Consider the following 19,715-nt stretch of genomic DNA (forward strand, 5'->3'; position numbering starts at 1 on the left):
AAAAAAAAAAACTTTTCACTTTCTCGGTTAACCAATAGTGCGTTGCCGGGTTAATTAACGGAACTAATGAAGTACACTTAACGCATCCCCTTTTCTCTGAGCTACATGTGGCTCACAAAACGTGGCACTGGGATGTCTTACTACGTTTGTGAACTACATGTGGCTCATTGGACACTTACAACTCCTATAGCTAATTTCCACGGACCGAGCTCGATAGCTGCAGTCGCTTAAGTGCGGCCAGTATCCAGTAATCGGGAGATAGTGGGTTCGAGCCCCACTGTCGGCAGCCCTGAAGATGGTTTTCCGTGGTTTCCCATTTTCACACCAGGCAAATGCCGGGGCTGTACCTTAATTAAGGCAACGGCTGTTTCCTTCCAATTCCTAGGCCTTTCCTATCCCATCGTCGCCGTAAGACATATCTGTGTCGGTGCGACGTAAAGCAAATAGCAAAAAAAAAAAAAAAAAAAAAAATAATAATAATAATAATTCACGGAACTCGCTAGGGTAGCACAGTTTATAGCGAGGACTTGCTTGGACGCTAATAAACTACAAAAAAAAAAAAAAGAAGGGCATACGAAAATTGATTTTAAATCTTAGGTAATTTGCAAATTTAAAAATTTGAAAAACACAATGAAGTACATACATTACATCTGCTGTGTGTTACATATGTTTCGTTCGGAAGCAAGACAGGCAATAGGCCTATGCATTTTTGCACATGATACATTCAGCGTCAGTTCAATTTACTTTTCTAGCCTACCGGGCGAGTTGGCCGTGCGCGTAGAGGCGCGCGGCTGTGAGCTTGCATCCGGGAGATAGTAGGTTCGAATCCCACTATCGGCAGCCCTGAAGATGGTTTTCCGTGGTTTCCCATTTTCACACCAGGCAAATGCTGGGGCTGCACCTTAATTAAGGCCACGGCCGTTTCCTTCCAACTCCTAGGCCTTTCCTATCCCATCGTCGCCATAAGACCTATCTGTGTCGGTGCGACGTAAAGCCCCTAGCAAAAAAAAAAAAAACAACTTTTCTAGCCCGCCATCGGTATCGTTGTTAGGTAGCCCCTAACAAAAGCATTCCTTATTAAGAAAAGTTTTTTGGTTTAAGACTCAAACTTTTCAAACTTCAGGTATTCTCAAATGAGTGAATGAGTCACATGTTTTGCTTCGTTAAGCGATGATTCACGCACTCGTGTCACGTGGAGGAGTGGGGGAAGTGCGTTCTGTCTGGAGTGTTAGTCCGCGCCTCGCTATGATACCGGTCGCGTCACAGGCAGTGTTAGGCGCATTCTAGCCTCGATACCTTTGGCGTCACAGCTTTTGCGCATTCCGTGCTGGTGTAATGTTTTAGTGAAAAGTGTCACTGTGAAATTATAATGGCTAATAGGCCTAGTGAATCTCTTATTTTGAGCTGGATTGAAGAAGAGGACGATGTATTTACTGATGATGACGAACAAGGCTTTGCATCTGACTGTCTAAGTGATGCTCCCACTGAACATTCCTCGCATCAAACTGATACAGAATAATCCATTGATTCGGAAAGTGATATTGATACAGAACTAACTGACACCCAAATTCTTCAGCCTATACCCTCCACATCTTCAACGCAGTCACCTGGGATTTTTGCACCCGAAAGAACCACAGTGCAGCCCTCAAGACAACGGAAAAACTTGAAACGTCCATCCGCTACAGCCATAGCGCAACCCTCGGGACTTCCGTACATTGGAAAGGATAAATACACGAAATAGTACGTACACAAACAAACAAATAAAAAAGGAAAAACTATAAGCCAAAATATAGTTAGTAAATTATCAGGTGTCAAGGGTAATGCCAAAAATTGTAAAACAGTTGTAGATCGTTGGAAAGTATTTTTTCCTAATGAAACAATCAGTGACATTACTTCATTCACAAATATCCAGCTTTCTGAAATGGCGAATTCTTATAAGAATGGTGAAAAGGACTGTCCACAAACTAATTTTGATGAACTATTATCCCTTTCTGGTGTTTTATATACTGTATGTTAGGTGTGAAGAAAGGCAATCATCTAAACACATCAGAAATGTGGGAAACTAATGATACAGCTCCCGAGTTTTTCAGAGGAGTCATGAGTGAAAAAAGATTTCACCAGTTGTACAGAGCTATTCGGTTTGATGACAAACGTACTCGAAATGCTTGTACGATAATTGACAATCTGGCCCCTATTAGACAAATTTTTGATAGTTTCGTCAGTAGTTGCATTTCAAGCTATACACCTGGGGAATACGTAATTATTGATGAAATGCTTGAAGGTTTCCGAGGAAGATGTGAATTCCGTCAGTGTATTAGTAACAAAGCAGACAAATATGGAATAAAAATCTATTCCTTGGTTGATGCCAGGACCTTTCTTACTGTAAATATGGAAATTTATCCCGGTAAACAACTAGCTAGAAGTCCTTACGCTACAGATAATTCTGCATCCGCTGTTGTAAAGAGGCTAATTCAACCAATTGACCATTCAGGGAGGAACATCACTATGGACAATTACTATACATCTGTTCCACTTGCCAATGACCTTTTCACTCACCATAGAATGACAATAATTGGCACAGTAAGAAAAAACAAACCTCAATTGCCACCAGACTTTTTGAATGTTAAAAACATACCTGTTGGAAGTAGTATATTTGCATTCGGCAAAGAACCTAATAGCACGCTATTAGTTTCATACGTTCCCAAGAAAAATAAAAATGTTCTTATGCTGTCCACTTTACATAATGATGATACCATCGACCCAGCGACCGGAGATGTCAACAAGCCGGAGGTCATTACATTTTACAACTTTACGAAAGGAGGAGTTGATGTTGTTGACAGGAAGAAAAGAGACTACAGCGTGAAGAGGGTAAACAACAGATGGCCTTTAGCAGTCTTCTGTGGTCTTTTGGATCTGGCTACTGTCATTGCCAAGATTATTTATTTCTCTAATACAGGAGATTCGATTCCACGAAGAAAATACATCACAAATCTTGCCCTGGAAATCGTAAAGCCACATCTGTTGAGACGTGCTTCCGACGATGTCCTGCCAATTAGTCTCATAAATTCCATCAAAAATATCCTTGGACAAGAACTTCCCGTCAGAAATGCGACACCAGCAGCCCCAGGTAATTATTGCTAAAAGTTTTCACTTCTCCATTTTTACAAGTATCTAATTGAACACTTTGTAAAACTTGTTTATAATAATTACCAAAAAAGAGCTATGGTATTTACTGTATATATTTTCAGACGTTCCCGGGCGGAAACCAAGATGTGCCTACTGCCCAGTCCGAAAAAAACAATTTAAGTCAGCTCACTGTGATACGTGCAAACGCTCAATATGCAAAGAGCATACTGGACTAACAAAAGTAGTATGCAGTGAATGTTTTTCGCAAGAAGTTGAAAGAAATGAGTGAACAGGACAATGATACAAAATAATGAGGTTTACAAATCATGATAACATTTGTTTTGTACTGTAATGTGTATTTGTAATGCCAAGGATTTTTGTTACTTTGATAATATTTAGTAATAGTTATGTAGATTTATATAAATGATTAACATAAAACCAGTCTGATAAAACAAAATTATAATTACCTTCTAAAAGAACGAAAGCAGTGTACGAGTCGAAATTGTAGTAACAAATATTTAGGTAATAAGCAATTGTGGATATATATACAAATATGTAAGTATATATACTAAATAACTAAATACTAGTATAATTTATTCAAACTGCCGAGAAGAGCCCGTATAAGAACTAAAATCATATACCAAGCCGATGTTAGGGAGCCCCTATACACGCCACCTCTCGCGTAACTGAGGACAACGGTACCGATGGCGGGCTAGCGGCATTTTCCCGACTTTCAAAATATTTTCTTAGGTTGTCATAGCACCAGGGTCAACGTTTTCTCGCAGTTTTACAGTCTTCTTTCCGGTCCTTTTTAGTCAGAAAATTCTGTGTTCTAATAGATGTAGATGGTCTTGGAGACGATGTACCTGCTGCAGGTTGATTGCATAGTTGCAGGACTTCTCTTATTATTTCTTGATGAGCCTGCAGTACGTGCAATCTTGATTTCCTCCTTGTGGTTGGATATAAGTGTTGATATATAATATCGCACTTGTTACCGATGCACGTATCACGACATCAAGTGCCACTTTTTTATACCATGTTAGGGACTTCCTCTTCGGATGATAATAACTTGAAAGCTGATCAGACTCATCTATACCTTTATTACAGCCATTGTAGTCTAGCACAGCCCTTGGTTTAGGTTTTGGCTGATAACCGTGTGACATGTGCATCTCTGCCCCATGGCAAGTTTAAATCATAACAACATCTCGCTTATCCTTTCATTTCAAGACATTTATATTTTCTTTTTGACTTGCAGTTACTTCACCTTTTATAGCCTATGGGAGGTCTGCTCTATTCATGCGCAGAGTGCCACACAAATCTGTCTTTCGCTATAGTAGATATTTATATAATCCAGCACTATTGCAGAAGTTATCACACACTATAATCTGTCCAGGTTCCAGCAATCGATTGAATACAAGAACTACTACACTTCCTGGTTTGTCCAAATTGTCAATTACAGGGTCACGTCCTATGTAGATACTATAGTTCCATACATATCCATCTTTTGTGTACAGTTTGTAGATCTTGAGACCATATTTGTAGGATTTTTATGAGTTATATTGGTGGAAACATCATAGATTCATCAATCACAATGCACTCTCCAGGTGTCAATAGGCTCTTCCATTTGTTGAAAACAATGTCTTGTAGTGGCTGATTTTAATGTTGAAAACTGCACAATGAGTGTATCTACACCTTGTAACACAGCTCTATACGGAGATTTTTGGCAGCAAATATGTCTATAACAGAATTATGGAACACCTGATTCCTCCTACAGATTTTCAGGAGATTTTCCTTAATTGAAATTTATGAAAATTTTAATTGTCTTTCTTGTGTTTGCGTACTTTTTAAACAAGTCTGTATCCACTTCATTGCCGGGAAAGATGGTTCGACAGGAGCCATAGTAGCAGGAATAGTCAAAATTAAAGAACAGAGTTACGTTACTTCAGGTAATGCCGCAACATTTAATCCTGAACATGCTAAATATTTATAAAGTTCTACTATGCAGGGCGTCTTAAATTTTGTTGATGGGTAGAAGGCCGACAATTCGGTTTTGAGTACCAGGGCGTTGAAGTAGCTGCCACATGATTTAACTTCAGACTCGAATCGCTGAGCAGGAAAAGAGTCCATGTACTTTTCAATCAAGTCAAAATCCAAAAGAGAAATACATTCCAGCTTATTCAGTTAGGACAAAACGGTACGTTATGTGTCGAACCGTTGTATCAAGTACTTCACAATGCAGTCTCCAGTTTGTCAATTTTCACATCATCAATTCTCTGCCTTTTAACTCTAACTTCATTTTCATTTGACAAAACTGGTGAATGTTCGTCTGTGCACTGTTTCTGAAACAAATCAAATTTGTCACATTTGTCATTCAGAAATTTCTTGAATTAATCGACTTTGGCAGCACAATATCTTATGCCGTTAATTTTGGTTTGCAACATGTTGAACACGATTTTTGCTTGATATAATACAGATGATAATAAATGTAAAAGAAAAGTATATTCAAAATCTTGTAGAGTAGCAAAGAAACCTCTCGAAAAGGTTCTTATTTCACCGTCCAATTCTTCGGTGTTGCTTATGACTGAATTAAAGGATGTCTTCGGATATTTCTTTTTACTTCTGATATTACTTCACCAAAACGATCTAGTAAAAAATGAAATGTCGTATGGCTTTTACTGTCGGGATATCCCAGGACGGGTTCGGCTCGCCAGGTGCAGGTCTTTCTATTTGACACCTGTAGGTGACCTGCGCGTCGTGATGAGGATGAAATGATGATGACAACACATACACACAGCCCCCGTGCCATGGGAATTAACCAATTAAGGTTAAAATCCCCGACCCGGCCGGGAATCGAACCGGGGACCCTCTGAACCGAAGGCCAGTACGCTGACCGTTCAGCAAACGAGTCGGACAACGATCTAGTGGGTTGGAGCAACTGATGGCAAATGCTTAGTAGTAAACACCTGAAACGTAGCTTTTCTCTTTGAAGATTTCGAGAAAAAAGTTGCGAACCCAGATATGGCTTCAAAGAATACTTTGTATTCCTTAGTGCCAGTGCAACATTATTTTCAGTGGATTAACAAAGGACACCCATATATTTCGTCAATAATCTTTCATTTTTAACTATTTAAAATGGAATTCAAAGAACAATTGTATGTTTTAAATTACACTGAAAAAATTACACATTTCTACAACAAAACCATCAAAGCTGATCTGATGAGTCTATTTTTATGTGACGAAACTGGTATTAGTGGTGGTATTGATGGGCATACTGAACATGTTATTTAGGTTTCCTGCTTTACTGCCAGTCTTTCGGCCGACCCATTTCGTGTGTCAATTATGAAACTTCATGGCTATTCAGCTGCTGTGCAGATTAAGAGCTCGGTGGAGATAACTTATTTGCTGTCACGCCCTGCGCAGGTGAATGACATTGTCATTAAACCCTCACAGCTGTTAATCTAAAAAGCCATTAACAAAGCCATTTCACTGATGATACTGTTTCTTTCCTTTTAGTTTTACATACGATAATTATGGTATAGGAGCAGTCGTTTGTGGCGTAGGTTTATGCGTTTGTGTCTCCCAATCGGTCTACGGAGTAATACTGTAAAACTGAAAGGACAAAGTTTATAGAAAGAGTACATTCTCTGAAAGCGCTTTCTAGGAAGTTTTTGTAACATAATTATTAGGATACTTTCACATTATGATTTTTATAATAACTGCAAGTTACGCAGTTTAAATTTTGAGTTCAACATAGTGATAAATTAAAAAAACATTCAGTATATAACTGAATATTCTCGTTGTCGGTAAAGGTACTGGAATATATATTCTAATTGGAATTCGATCCAGTATCTAAAATCTTAAGATACGACATGTGCATAAAACATTTGATCTTAGGTATTTTTTAATTTTCAAACATAAGAAGATGGATCAAATATGAATAAACTTTTGAAAACCAAGCAATTGGCTGTGCGGTTTGAGTCACGTAGCCATAACCTTGCATTCGGGAGATAGAGAGTTCGAACCCCACTGTCGGCAGCCCTGAAGATGGTTTTATATGGTTTCTCATTTTCACACCAGGCAAATGCAGAGGCTGTCCCTTACTTAAGGCTACGGCCGCTTCCTTTCCACTCCTAGCCCTTTCCTATACCATCATCGCCAAGAACTCTATCTGTGCAAGTGCGACGTAAAGCAGACTGTAAATAAAAAATAAAAACAAATTTTAAAGCTGGTATGTTATGCATTCATGTTCATAAACGCAGCAACAGTGCACAATTATTACGAGTGCTTAGGACCGCTATACACTGCATGCTTGTTTCTACAGCTGCTCCTCTTATTATTACCACAATGAGTGAACAGGACCATGCATCTGTTACTCAACGCATAATTCTGTGGCTTGGTTCTAAAAGGGCCAATGTATTTTTTTTTATCGAAATTGATATATTAACTGATACAAACGCGTTTCATCCTGGCTTGCAACATGTTAAAATGGTCAATGTCTCTGTTAAGTACTAAACGAACAGTTAACGTTTAATTAAATAAGCCCTTGCCAATAATGTTAGACTACCAATAAAGATTAGAGACCTGGAAATTTTTAAAGAATACGATAGAAAAAATTAACGTTTAATAAGGTGACTTCCACAAAGAAAGTATAAAGTTATTTTAAGTTAGTTGTTAAAAAAAAAATAATTGGAAAACTATAAGCAAAACTTCAAATGCTCATAGCTCAAAAAAAGATGTTTTGACATTGGCCCTTTTAGAACCAAGCCACAGAATAATTCAAATGGTGACATTTGTTGCACATTCCGACATGTAATAAAGCATGGATACACTGTTAGACAGTCGAAACTAAGAGATGTACAGTGGTATGGAGTACTAGGCAAGAGAATAAACAGTAGGGCCTACCGGTGAAGGCCAAAATCCGTTTGTTAACAGGCGAGCTCATGACCATCCTTTGGGATGCTGCAGGTGTTCCGTACATCAACATTCTTCTTCAACGAGGAACGGACAATGCTGTGAACTATTGGACAATTTAGAGGGGCTTGCCGTTCCAAAAGACGCAAAATTCTGAACCGGAGATTCTAGCTTCTTCACTATATCACCAGAAGACACCTACTTTTACCAATGACCAAATTGGAAGATATACACTTTAGATCATTCACCAGATGTGTCACCGTGTGATTGCTATGTGATTGGATCCTTGATAAGTACTCAGTTAGAAATATATTTTCTAATGGCGAAGAGATACACGGATTTATGTACAACTGAATAATTCTTAATTAGAATGGAATCAAGAAATGCTAGTATGATAGAAGAAATGCGTAGATATAACAGCAATGTAAACTATGTAGAAAAATTATATTGTGCCTTTTTAAAAATATACAATGATGTAATGAAGGGTGTTTTAAATGTCTCCCTTTTTTCTGATCGACTTTTATATGTGATTATCTAGTTTTTATTTTGAAACTTGAACGAACTTCTAAACCTTGAAAAATCTTTTGGTGGAGAGATATTTCCCTGCATGATTCAATGCGACATTTGGTGTTACCAAACAGGATTAACAATTGAATCCCCAGTACTTGTGCATGCACTTTAGAGCAATTAAAGGTTTATGTGTAGTGTTTCAAGAGGTCATACTCAGTGGATTGAATATTCTCCAGAAGAGAGAGATAAGTAACTCTAGGTTTGTGATCCAAAATACCATCATATTTGATTTGTGATATGCTTGGATATAAAGTTTCGACACCCATGTTTAACGTCTCCTGCAAGTATCACAAGCCATTTCAGTGGATACATCATATTTATTCACCGAAAATTCCCAGTTTTTCTTTTCTGCTTGTGGTTTAGCGTCATGTGTATCTCAGGTAGGTTTCCGACAACGATAGGATGGGAGACCACGGGAAACTCTCTTCAGGGTTGCTCATTATGGAGATCAAATCCAGCATCTTCCGACTGCAAACCGACAGCTACACTTCCCATTCCACCCAGCCAATTCACTCGGTATTCTCAGTTTCATATCACATTCTACTAGGATCATCAATAATTTGCAATAAAATCGTACTTATGTGGTTAAAATACAGTTTTCGTATATAAGATCGTATGGCCTATCTCAGTTATCGTATCGATTCCTAACCTAGAGCTTAAGTGGTACAGGGGACCAATAATAGACGAAAGATATACCTTTCAAGGTATTGCTTTGTACTCTGAGAACCGTGTCGCAACATAACTTATTATGTGGGTGACCGAGGAAGAAGTCTAGTTTTGAATTCTTCTGTACCCCTTCTAACTCTATGTGAAACCGTATTTTTCGTTTAATTTTCAACATAGAATGTGATGATATTGTGTTGAAGGGACATTTCTTCCCTAAATAGAATATTTCCAACGTTTGCTTCTGATTCTCCAATTTTAAATGTTGGTTATACTGATTAGCAGACGATACACTGTTCAGAATTTGCAATGCTCTTTGGTGTACTCCGCTTGGGTTTCCTGTTATTGAAACTTCAAGGTATTCCCCTTGTTGGAAGTAATCCTGGTATTGCAAGGCTATTTTCAAACATGAAAGAGTACTGATCGTCCCAAAGAAGAACATATCAGTGTCAGCGTTCAATGTGAGTTACTTTTGCATGTAAACATGATCAACTCTTCCAAAAACAATCAGTTGCTCAAAAAATTCATAAAAGTGAAAATTATTGTCGAAAGATCGATATACAAATGTAATATAACAGTATATATAAAACAAGAGTTTTGTCTGTGCATTGCTCACAATTTAAAAAGAATGGTATTTCTGTAGCGGTCATGTCGACAGTAGCAAGAAAATGCACTTTTTATTTTCCCGCAATTTCTGTATGTATGTACGCGCATCACGAGAAATAGCTGAAGAGAATATAATGACAATCGGTATTTAAACTCTGGGAACAAGTCACTACAATTTAGGCTGTCAATAATGTTATTCAAGCTGACTGAAATAGTAGTTTCAAGGGAAGGCCTAAAATGTAATCTATATAAATAGAATCGTAACGACCGTGTGTCTGTTCATTGACTATTTTTGCGAAATTTTCGTACAGCTATCCGTTTAAAGGGTATTAATGACCATCTGCTTATTTTTTAGCTTTAGTTTCCCAAAAGTCGTAATTTTTACTCCACTCCCCCAAAAGCAAGATTGCGGCACAATCAGTCATACGAGGTAGAAAATTGAAATTCGACAAAATAATACGTTTAAGCCTGTAATCAGCGGAAAACTTCCAATATCTTTAAATATTTCACTATTTGTCCCAGAAGAATATCCAAATATGGAGGCATTTTAATGTCGGTACAGACCTTCGTTTCGAAGTATTTCTTGGCTAAACGGTAAGTCCTAGCACAAAACGGATGGCAAAACCTCAGTTCAATTTAGAGTAATCTACAACTTTGTCCTATGACTTTGTATCGTATCTCTATCCCTTATACGTTAGAATGTCTTTATTTCTTGATTGTACCTAAGTTATACAAATTTTAAACACATAATTCATGTTATGAATCACTTATAGGAAAGATAGAGTCATCAAATTCTAAACGGTAATTGGCCCACGCAGTAGTCATATGTGAACCGAATGCAATGTTTTTAGCTATCGCATAAATATTCGGAAAGTAATGCACAGTGAGACAATCCTACCCAAACATCACCCTATTCAACGCTTCGAAATCAATCTGACCCATGAATAGATGAGATACAAGAAAATATCATAGGACCAGCCATTTAGCCCGCTAAATACGGCGTCTTATGGTACAATCAGTTTGTCGACATGACGTGCCGTTTAGCAGCAGTTAATCTGTAATTTGGAGGTGCAATATTTTAAACATGCATATAATTTCGTATGTCGATCTACATATGTATTCATTGATATCAATTTGTATCGATCAATGAAGAGTGTGTCTGCTATTGCAGTCAGTACTCCCCACATCGACTGTGAGTGGCAGTAGGAATGAGGTCCTTGTTCAACTTCTGTGTAACTGATATTAGTAAGGAGGTCCTACCTTTGTAATGAATAGTTCTCTTCTCGATTTGACTTGAAGAAGACAAGGTAGCATATAATTTTATTCAAACGTCCACTACCCGATTATGTTTGGCTGTAGGCAATGGTGCCGTCCATTATGAACAAATGTACCCATCTAAAATGAGACTGGCATTAGGCATAGTGGTTTACTATTAATGGAAACTCACTAACTCGGAATGACTGGCAGTAGCCTAAGCTGGCTGGAATTACGAAGAGGGATCTGCCATTATGATAGCAGCTAAACCTATTAACCCCATGACACTACAGCTCTGAAGGGTCTTGGTCTACCAAGCGACCACTGCTCAGCCCGAAGGCGTGCAGAAAACGAGGTGTCGTGTGTGAGCACGACGAGTCCCCTCGTCCGTTGTTCTTGGCTTTCTAGACCGGGGCCACTTTCTCATAGTCAGATAGCTCTTCAATTCTAATCACGTAGGCTGTGTTATCTGGAGTAGGGAAGTTGCCTACCGTTATAATAAAAGCTCCTCACCTGTAATATGTCTATAAGTAGGAAAGGAGACCTGTCATTGTGACGAAAACTCTACAAATCGATTGTGGCCACACAGTAGGCAATGGCGCCTGTCATTTTAATGTCAACTTCCCAACTCGATTGTGAATGGCAGTAGGCAAGTGAGCTTGCCGTTATCGCAGTGGCGGTTTCTGGTATAGCGCAATGGAGCAATGAATCTCCAGTTTATATCAAATTTTATTCAACTACTTAATATTCATAACTCCCTTGTCAATCTCGAAGCTCTTGCTTAGCTCATCTATCCGTAATATACTCGTACTGGCTTTCAATTCATGTGAACTGCGCACGTTCCGTGGCTGGATACTTGTTTGGAATGAACCCCCTTGGAAGGAAATCTCTCCGTCCGTACCTGGGCGAAGGGAATGGCGAGTGCGGGGAGACATCGGCCGGTACGTAGACAAGACCAGGATATCGCAGAAACAGATATCCGTGGTTTACGCATGCGCAATATGACACTCTCTCTAGTCGTGTTGTCGGGGGTGTTGGGGCAAGGTCTGTCTAGACTGACTTTGTGTTGGGGTAAGTATGTGCCTGCCATCTGTTGCCCTTACAGGAATTCAACTACGTAGCAGAAAATAGTGCACATAATTAGCACTAGTGTTGAAGAGCATCATTACTGCCAGCAGTCACATTAAACTGCCAAATTCCAATTGATGTCTTTTCCCAAATACATCAATATTTACTAAACATCTGTTCATTTGCCTTCTTTGGAATAATTACTTTTTGAGAGAAAATTAACTTAAAAATCACCGAGGCAAAGAGTAGCGGGAATGTAATACCAAAAAGAAAAAAAAAGAAAAAAAAACAAAAACAAAAAACCGCTAATTGCCTAGCCACAGGAGTTCTTAAAATTAAGTTACCAACATTGCGAACATACATCCCTAAAGTTTACTCTGTTTTTCAAGTGTGATGCTAGTGTTTACAACAGTTTGCAATAGTTATCATAATTCGTGATATTATTGTACGCTGTGCAAGTGTGTGAGTGTTTTTCTGCACTGTTGTGCCGTTCAGAAACTTAATTTTTCGGATATAAAGAAGTTACAATATTTTCTCCGTGTGTATATTTTTGTGCACTGTAGTTGCGTCCATAATTTTTGTTCCCGGGAAAGGTAAGGAGCTACATAATGAGTTTGAACAGTGATATGATACTTAAGAAGACAAACTTTTCTTCTCTCTCTCTCTCTCTCTCTCTCTCTTGAGCGTAAACTTAAGATTAAGATTAAGGATACCGGACGCTCAATGCCTGATCTTGATATAACGAGGCATCCTAAAAGTAAAAGTAATGAAATCGTGCGTAAATTCAGAATGGATTTATACCGCATAAAAGAATCGAGTGAACCTGCGGGTGCGAAATTACTAACATGTTGATTAGTTTTCCTTTTTTATGATTCATGAGTGATGAAAGCGAAGGGACTTGGGCCAAAGTCGGAGAGGTAGATATAGGATATTTGTCCAAAAAAATATAATAAACACAGAAGTTCTAAATCTCATTTGCTTGCCCAGTTACAATTCGATTTCCTGGGAATACACGATAACCGTCAGAATTTGACTGTGCTTCCAAGCAGTCTGTGGAAAGAGACAACGACCAAGTACGGAAAATTCGTTATGTGCTGTGTAAAGTTATGTGGCGTGTTTGAGATGGCATTGCGTGGGCATGACGAAACAAGTGAATCATCGAATCCTTGCATATTTCGAGGCCTCGACAGTTTTAGTTCTGAAATTGACGTTGCATTAAGAGACCATCTGTCCAAAGCTACTGTTTTCAAAGGCACCTCGAAAGATATTCATAATGATTTGCTTTCGTGCATGTATGAAATCTGTCGTGAGAAAAAAAAAAGAAATCACCACAGCGCACTTCATTTCGGTAATCGCAGATGAGACCACCGATATATCAACTACAGCACAATTTGTTATCATTCTTCCCAACGGTAAGCCAGTTGAAAGATTCTGGGGTTTCCTCTACCCTCTAGTCATGACGCTAAGACAATAACAGAGTGTTTAAAATTTTCTTTGAGCGAAGTTGTGGATAATAGAGATAAGTTGATTTCACAAGGTTACGATGGAGCAAATGTAATGAGTGGTCACCATTCAGGGTGCAAGTTCTCATCAGGGAAGATTTTAGGCATGCACATTATGTGCACCGTTATGCCCATTCTCTGAACTTAGTCATGGCACAGGTGATAAGGGGAGGGGAGATATTGAGGGGGGATTTTCCTTCTGTTGAACCCCCAGTGACAAAAGTCACGCACCGCCACTGCGTTATCGTCATAACTTCGAAACTCACACTTTACATTGGAAACAACATATTGAACCCTTGGTAGTCCATAAAGGATACCTACCTTCCTTACCTATCAGTAATTGGCATGAAATCTGTTTCTTGGGTCTTAAACGGGTTCCTCGTCACTTGCTGAAGTAAATGTGGGTTTTTAGTTATTTAAATATACCTACCAAATGAAAGATCCATTCTAAGAAAATTGTGATTTATTTAAGAATTATTGAAGTTTAATATAAAAAAACATTATAACTCGAACGTTTCTTGTTCGATCAACATAATCAACCATAATTACAACGCAGAGGAGAGGTGTACTGGTTTGATAAGCTTTGACTTAACTGCCTGATGGGCATCCTTACTAGAAACCATTGTCACAAGTAAAGAGTGAAGAAAAGAAAGTCTGGAAATCCTTAAATTCGGCTTCCATGTGAGACTACATGTACCATCATAATGATTCGTGATAATCCAGCCATCGTAACACGAACTCTGGACTCTTGGTATAATTAAGGCAGTCCAATTGGTATATGCCACACAGTGGTTGTACGGCATGGACCCTTAATTGAATCGATGTGACCTGCGACTACGTCATGGACCAACATCTAACTTTCCAATTTACTTTAAAGACATTGTGGATGATGACCGCAAGGAAAATATTACTATAGTGGCTTATGGCCTTAATCTGAGTCACTGAGGTTGATGATCCCATGACAATCCAAATCTCTAAGCTGAAGGCTAAACAGAATTAAATTGAAGTAGTTGATCACCAAGGTTTCCACTTCAATAACCCCAGCACATTTAATGCTTAACCAATCAAAGTCATATAATACAACAACAACAACACGCACAATACTTTGTGGCAGTGAAATCCTTTGCATTCGGACATGACCCCTTAATCGTTACGTTAGCAATTGAACTTTCCCAGCAAAATAAACTAAGATTTCCAGAATACATTTTCAAGTTAGTCACTTGGCTTTAAGTTATTTCGCGAATACGGTTCCCACTGAGTTTACCAAATAAATTGAAATGATTTTTTTATAAATCTTAATGAACAACTAGTTCTGTCTCCGCGGACGAATGGTTTGTTTAACATGTCCCTACTCAAATTCTGACGTAGTTATATTATAATGTATGTCGTCGCAGTAGCTGGAAATAAAATACATTTTATTCCTTAATTTAACATTAGCAATTATTAACACTTGGATAACCCTAATTATTATGTACTCAAAATCTGCATAAGTAAAACTCGACGTAAAATAAGCCAACACTATGTCACCTCCCATCATGACATTTAAATAAGGCTTTGTGCATCCCTCAAAAGTAAATCAATAACTACCACCAATATTCTATTTAGGACACCATGGAAATGGTTAAATTCTTTCATTATAGTCTAGCTTCCGTCGCTCCAATTATACGTTCAAATCTCGGTTAAACGAGTTACTATTAACGAATGCGATCTAATAACATACACATTACTCAATGATACGAATTTCAGTTAGTTTCTTGCAAAATTACGTACTCCAATCTAAAGAATACAATCTAATTTTCAACACGTTAAAAGACAGCGTGGATACCATTACTCTCCAAGTGGCGATCCCCCTAGTCAGCTGTGTAGCCGAGCGAGCTCCCCTCTCTGTCATCGCTTGACAAGTTCCATATGTTCTATATTCACATTTTAATTGGTCTTAAAAGAATGATACAATCGATCTCGCTGATAAAATTACAAATACGACATTCCTGGCCCAAACAGATTATACACAGAGATTTTTCATAAAGATGTCATTTAATATTCATACATATCGCGAATCTACACTTTTACGTGGAATCCACCCAAATTCCATCTCTAAACATTATACAAATAAATCCCTCGGGTTGACGCAGAATCTCCCGGCATCAATTACAGGTTTCGAATTACCTGATTCACCAAAATCTTACCTCAACTCACAGTTTAACACGACTTAAACCACTTGCTTCACACACGTCAAAACTTGACGACATAAAAATGAAATACAACCCTTAGGATCCACAACGCATAACCACACAAAGTACTCTGATAACGAAACATCTCCGCATAACGTGACCTCGTATTTCTGGACTGAACTTCACAAAATGACCGACAAAATTTACTGTTATTTATTATCGGTTATACACAGTTTAAACGGACAAAAGAAATATCACTCTCTTCGTAAGAGATATTTATCGATCTTGCCTCGTAACTCTCCTTACTAAAATTTTACATCGCTCAACACGACAGCATGCCTACACTCGATGAAAAATGGGCAACCACGGATTTCTTACACAACTCTTTCGTCATAATTTCAAACAGAAAATTTTACATCAGATTAAAAATCTTAATTTGACACCATAAAATACAGAAAATAGGCACGCGGAAATTACCATTTACTTTAGACATTATATCGTTTCATAATCATCAAGATGACTATTTTACAACACTTCATAACCCTTCGTAAAAGTTCTTAAATTTATCCAAGCGTTAAAAAAAACAATGACCTTTCGTCATATTTCCTGACATTTCACAAAATAAATGGGTGACCAAACTGCGTCACAACTACCCCTTCAGAATAAATATAAGTGGTGACACCATGAAACAATTACATAGGTAGTGATAGTGACAGTTCACCTACCTTTAATTTACGCCAGCTTCCATGTCGTTAGTTCACCAGTAACTCTCCGGTGATTTATCTAGCCATTTTGACACTTCTAGCTTCACATTTAATTTATTCATTGTTGCTTTCCTGGAATAAATGCATAAAAAATAAATATCCTTCACTCGATATTTTCGCGGACCGAACACGACTGTTTGTACTGTCGACCGCACACGAAATACCTATTAATACACAATACACTGCAGAAAATGGAAATTGCAACACCCAGAAGGAGTAGTGCTACATTGCTGCAATTGAACGTGCAGGACGAATGTTCGGTTGTGATTCGTTGATTACACTTTCAGGTCCATCTGACTGCAAGTTTGGACAACAATCAATACAGGATGTACCCACCACGAGCTGCAATACATTGATGAATTCGTCGAGGCATGGAGTCATTAAGGCCCTGGATCGCTTCCTGAGGAATTGTGGCTCATGCTTGCTGCACTGCACGGGTCAGTTGTTCCAGAGTTGTGGGTAGCTGAGGACGATTGGCCAGTTGTAGACCCATCATGTCCCACACATGCTCAATAGGACTGAGGTCCGGGGATCTGGCGGGCCATTCTAAGGTTGTGATGTCGTGGAGAGCTTCTCTGGAGATGCGTTCAGTGTGAACCCGGGCATTGTCTTGCTGAAACATCCCATTAGCAATGTTCGCCATCATAGGGACAACCACTGGATTGAGTACCCTATCAACGTACTGTCGAGCAGTCATAGTGCCCACAACAAGCACTAATTGTGATATCACATTAAAGCCAATAGCTCCCCAGACCATAATGCTTGGTGTTGGCCCTGTGTGCCTCTTGACAATAAGTTGTAGGCGGCCCCTCACCCCGGTACGTCGGCGCACACGATTCCGGCGATCACTGTTGGCAAGACAGAAGCGCGATTCATCACTAAAGACGACCCTATGCAATTCGTCGACCCACGTCGATTTTTCTCGACACCAGGTCAGCCTTACACGTCGCTGTTGTAGGGTCAATGGAACACCTTCTGCAGGGACACGGGCTCGTAAGCCAGCTGCACGCAGGCGATTACCAACTGTTTGTTGTGTAAGGTGGGGTGCCACAGTTGCTCGAATTTGCGCTGCTGTCGCATGGCGTTCCATCCGGGCCATCCGAATGATGCGGCGATCCTCTCTCACAGTTGTCTGTCGCGCTGGGCCTGTGCCAGGTCTACGAGTGTGGTACCTTCATTTGACCACTGCTGCCATACACGTTGTATCGTAGATGCGTGTCGGCCAACACGTGCAGCGACAGTCCTTAGCGATAATCCAGCCTCACACAGCCCAATTAACCGAGCCGTCTCAAACGGCGACAGTTGTTGATAGCGTGTTCTTCTCTGTCGTCGAGGCATGTTTGACGGGGAACACTTCACTGCACAGACTGCAAGTCAACTACGCTACACCACAGTCCGTATACTGGAGTTGATTCCTCCGCGACCAATCACGTGGGGAGACCTGTAGCAACAATCTAATGGGTCTGAAACTTTGATCGCTTACATACAGTACCTACGTGGCGTCGTTCCATATCTTGGAAATCAACACACACGACCAATGTATTCATGGTGTTGCAATTTCCATTTTCTTAAGTGTATTATTTAAACTTCACTAATCCTATTGCGGCATAAATATGACCGCCTTTATATGCTATTAAGACTCTCTAATGAACAAAACTATCTCCATTTGGAGACAATACTCCGGCCACATCGACCAAAAATCTATGTTCTCTGCTGGACTTAGCCTGTTAATCGCCGACACATTACTCAACAGTATGACTTCCCTCTGGAGTTCAAATGATTCAATGCCGGGGGCTTCAAGATGGCGCGTCCTTTTTTTAATGGTCTCTATACCCTCTCTTAGGCATTTTTCTTTCCCGCCAAGAAAATTTACATATATTTTCCGACCTTGTGAAAATGTATTTAAAGCAGTTTTTACTGTAACCAAGTACTTGCTAAATTACTAGTGACATTGTTCATGAACATTTAAAATTATCTCGTAACAGATTGACTGGTTAAACGACCTCGTTTGATGGGCACTATATTCCGATGACGTGAAATAGATTGACCAGACCAGCGCGTCCTTTTGCGAATTTCCCTTGGAAACTGTTTAGCGATTTAAAGTTTGTATTACTAATGACCCAATTGTCTCACACGCAGTTATAGGACGTCTGTTATATAAGTTTTGCTGCTAATTCCTTTTAATAGATTTATTTATTTAACCAACACTTTGGGTGTATCCATCCACCCTCGACATGTGCGAGTGACGTCACGTCTCATAGCGTGAGAAAGAAAGTGGCAAACTTACCGCCTCGTGCCGCTTCTGCGAGATAAAAATAACTGAAGCTTCTCATTTCAATTTCATGGTGCCTCACGTGGTAACTTTAAGACTCTAATTTCTTGGGACACAAAGGTCATGGGTTCAGTATTTGGACCTGCCCATGCTGTTTCTTGGATAACGCTAAGAGACTTGCAATAGAAAATCTTATTCACTGCATGTACAGTAATTTACTTCGATATTCGTATACAGTGTAGAATACCGTAGCGAAGCACGTGTACGTTTGCAAGTACTCAAATATTTATGTTTTTAGTGATCGTATCGATAAATACAACATAACTAAAGCTATACAGAATTAATTTTCCGCTCATTATGTCATACATTTTTACAGTACCAGCTATGATAACACAGATATTCATGAATTTATATTTAAGTTCCTAAGTCAATACCAACGCCAAGCCACGAGAAAATAGGTAAAAAGAGTTTAATAAAAATCGCTATATAGAGTCGAGAAATAAGAAACTACAGTCTAAGCTAAAAGCAATTTTATCCACCCTAGATGAAATGATAGTAGAGGGGAAGGCGGCTGAAATTTAATTTTTAATTACCTACCCTATAGGTCCTATCGGAAAGTGCTACATAACAAACGTTATAGAGAATACAATTTCCGATAATTTACGTTTTATTCAGTTTTACCGTACCGACTATGATAAGAGCGGTATTTCGGAGTCGGAATACAACTAAATGTGAAGGCCTACAACATCGAAAGCTCATAAAATTGAACAATGATATTACATTGACCATTGTTTCTTGTGGTATTCTT

Source organism: Anabrus simplex, chromosome 3, assembly GCF_040414725.1.
Source record: "Anabrus simplex isolate iqAnaSimp1 chromosome 3, ASM4041472v1, whole genome shotgun sequence".
In the NCBI taxonomy this organism is placed as follows: Eukaryota; Metazoa; Arthropoda; class Insecta; order Orthoptera; family Tettigoniidae; genus Anabrus; species Anabrus simplex.